Source organism: Gadus macrocephalus, chromosome 7 (genome assembly GCF_031168955.1).
Source record: "Gadus macrocephalus chromosome 7, ASM3116895v1".
Taxonomy (NCBI): domain Eukaryota; kingdom Metazoa; phylum Chordata; class Actinopteri; order Gadiformes; family Gadidae; genus Gadus; species Gadus macrocephalus.
In genome coordinates this window covers 4,629,482-4,633,659 of record NC_082388.1, presented here as the reverse complement: position 1 = coordinate 4,633,659, position 4,178 = coordinate 4,629,482, and positions in this window count along the sequence as shown.

Below are 4,178 nucleotides of genomic sequence, written 5' to 3'. Positions count from 1 at the left end.
AAGACTGATGGGGCATCAAACATGCAAGGCCAATACAAAGGATTCTCCTCACTGTTGTCTGCACAATCTCCAAACCAGATGCATGTTTGGTGCTACGCACATGTACTAAATCTGGTGCTTGCAAACACAACCCAGATTGTTATTGAGAATGGGTCCCTGTTTGCGCTCCTCAATGGCATTGCGGTATTCATCAAAGAGTCATATCAAAGGATGAATGTGTTGGAAGAGCCAGGCCGAATCAAAAGACGTAGACGCCTTGCTCCTATTGGCGAGACACGCTGGTGGGCCAAGCATGAGGCCCTGAAGAAGGTGTTTGGCTCCTTTGGAAAGCCGGAAGATGGTCTGTACGTTGATGTGCTGTTGACATTATCAGCTATACAGAAACAGGCAACAGTGAAACCATGTGTCCGTGTCATGGCCAGAGGATATGCAGAGTCATTGCTCAAGTATGAGACGATCTTGACGGCTCAAATCTTCCTCCGCATATTTGAACATACCTCTCCATTGTCTAAATACCTTCAGACGGCAGGATTGGACATCCTCTCTGCTCACATAATGGTGGCATCAACACAGGATATGCTGAAACGCGAGAAAAGAGATTTTGAATCTGTAAAAAAAGCAGCAGAGAAAGACATTGTCAGGGCCTTGGACTCTGACTCTGTGATGGACAGACTTGCAGAGAATACTGAGCTGCTTAAAAAGCTGCTCCACTGATAAGGCGAGAAATATTTAATGTTATTGTTATTATCACACATCACACATTATGGATGTAGTAATTCATTATTTGTCATTTTACCAACCCTGTCTCGTCAAAATTACGTTCCCATAGAACTATTCGGCATTCTCAATTACGTTTGTCATAAAACGTATTTTGTCCGCGATTACGTTTTATTGAACGTATTGCAAATACGTTCGTCCTCAGCCTATTTTTTGCCATTCATTAACCTCTAGGATTATGTTTGGTTGAAACGTATCCCAGATAGGTTAAATGTCAACGTATAGCACATTATTGTCATTAAGGCATATCTTCCTTTCAGGGAACGTTTCATTTAACGTATTTTGTCTGAAAAATGTATCTTGGCCGTGAATACGTTTTATTGAACATATCGCAAATACGTTCGTTGTCAGCCTATTGTTTTGCCATTTATTAACCTCTAGGATTAGTATCCCAGATAGGTTAAATGTCAACGTATAGCACATTATTGTCATTAAGGCATATCTCCCTTTCAGGGAACGTTTCATTTAACGTATTTTGTCTGAAAAACGTATCTTGGCTGTGGATACGTGTTATTGAACATATCGCAAATACGTTCGTTGTCAACCTATTTTTTGCCATTCATTTACCTCTAGGATTATGTTTGGTTGAAACGCATTCCAAATATGTTAAATGTCAACGTATAGCACATTATTGTCATTAAGGCATATTTCCCTTTCGGGAAACGTTTAATTTAACGTTATTTTGTCCCTGATTACGTCTTATTGAACATATTGCAAATAGGTTCGTTCTCAACATTTTTGTTGTTATTTATTTAAACTACCTCTTGGATTACAGGCTACATTTAATTGAAACGTATCCTTAATAGGCTACGTTAAATTTCGATAACACATTATTGTCAGCATATAGGCATAGGTCTACCTCTCGGGGAAGCGTACGTTTGATTGTAATGTTAATAGTCCAACGTTATATCAACATGTCACAAGAGGAGAAATTAGCTGCTGACGGGGTAACTGTAGGAGCGGGGGTTGCTTTGTTGATTTCTTTATCTAGGGCTATAGCTGTGGTCAAAGCGGGAAGTGTGCGTTGTCTGGGCGGCTGCCTGAACTGAGCTGCAGGAAATTATGTTCACACGTTTCTTCATTCATTCATGAAGGCTATACCGGTGAACGGTGACGTCAGACTCACGCCCACCTACAAACCAATCAATGTCCAGTATCAGCCTGTCCTCTCGGAAAATACGACCACGTTGGTTTGTTCCGCCACAGATTACGACCCATTGGAATTTATCCAAAACGAGCGAACGAGGCCCTCTACATGTGCGGGCAACCCTTTCTCATCAAAATTACGTTCCCAGAGAACTATTCGGCATTCTCAATTACGTTTGTCTAAAAAACGTATTTTGTCCGTGATTACGTTTTATTGAACATATTGTAATGACCTCGCAGGTGACATAACGATGTCGAGTCATTAGTAATTGAAGGAACTTTTAATGGACCAAAACCAGGTCACTGAAACCCGTAACCAACGGCAGAAATCCCACCCAAAACAAACTCCGGTTACCCCGGCAACCCCCAACACGGTCTCACTCACGTGCAGGCCCCCACCCTCGTGTTCTTCCAAGGCCCTCCCCCAGCTGACCTAATGATTCGCCCTCACACTGATTGACAAGAAGAACATTACAATACATGCACACACAGAACAACTGGCATAACGGACAACGAAATACAATGCAACACATAACACAAAAACAATTTAATTGTCCCAGGGTCGCTACAATATCGTAAATACGAATTCGTTCTCAGCCTATTTTTGCCATTTATTTACCGTGTTACTATGGCAGAATAAAGAATAAATTCATGCATTATCATTCAACTTGAACATGTGTTTTTACAGTATAGAGTGGTGGAGAGGGATGACGTATCGACAATAATGAACACACGAACAATGTTAATAGAACAACACGCAACCACATAACATCCCGAACCCATTAACCCCACTTAATCCTAACAACAAAACAAGTTAACAAAAGCCCCATTTGTCAACTGAGAACCCCAATTCCCAGAATCCCCCGCGGCTCCGGAACACGGCGTAGCTCATATTAATCTTTATTATCTGAATGGGAAATGCAATATTTTAGGACAGATACACCATTAAACGCGTTTCTAATGACATTTCTAGCGAGAAATGTACATTTTCCTTACATAATCTTCAGTCAGTGAATGTGTATGATCTTTATTAATCTTTATTATCTGAATGGGAAATGCAATATTTTAGGACCGATTCACCGTTAAACGTGTTTCTAATAACATTTCTAGCGAGAAATATACTTTTTACTTGCATAATCTTCAGTCAGTGATTGTGTCTGATCTTTAGTTTTATAGTTATTAGGATTTGATCGGCTCGCTCGCATGTTTCAACGACGTCAGGTTGCTTTCGCTAAACTAGCAGCTCACGTGCTTCCTGCGTTTGTGTTATTAAACTGTTACTTTATGTAACTTTTAATGATATCATCTTGTTAGAAACACGTATATCTGCCCAGTCGCCAAAAGCATACCTACGTTGACAGTGTACGTTTCGTGAACACTGGATTACGTCGCATTTCAACATAAAATAGCGTGTTATACACACACACACACGCACGCACACGCACAGACACACACACACACACACACACACAAGCACACACAAGCACACACACGCACGCACAGACACACAGACACAGACACACACACACACACACACACACACACACACACACACACACACATACATACACACACACACACACACACACACACACACACACACGCACACACGCACACGGTGCATTTCGCTGCTAAAACAACAACAAAAAAATATTCCCTCAAATAGTATTACTTTCAAAACGTTGGCCAAAATGGCCAATAATATCATTTTTTATTTGGGATGCTTCTAGGACATTTTGGGTGGATTTTGAACGGTATGTGGGGGGCACGTTTTTTGCAGGACCTGGCAACCCTGCGCTGTTGCCCGAGATCTGGATCCACCCCGGCGTGGTGCCGTCTCCTTTTGACCTTTTGACCCCAGACTTCTGGGGGAATAGCTGAATCAATTCATTAGTCAATCAGAAGCATGTAAATATCTTCACGGTGGCGTAAGAGGACGAACAAGGTGTCCTTCAACATCTACGCTTCCAGGCGATTGCAACGGTGCCACACATGAGCATATTCGAACATGTTTAATGGTAGTAATTAGCTGTCGAAATTGGAGGCCTTAATCAATACTGAGCAGCTATTGATTTGCTTCCCGATAAAGATTAGTCACAAATGACATGTTATTTAGCATCTACACGTTGAGCTGAGTCCAATGACACCAAGAACGACACTCTAGCTAATGGTAACATGTATTTTACATGGTACACCTAGGTCTAGGACATGATCTCGGTGTAGCAAGAGGCCGAGCTTGATCTCATTGGACTCAG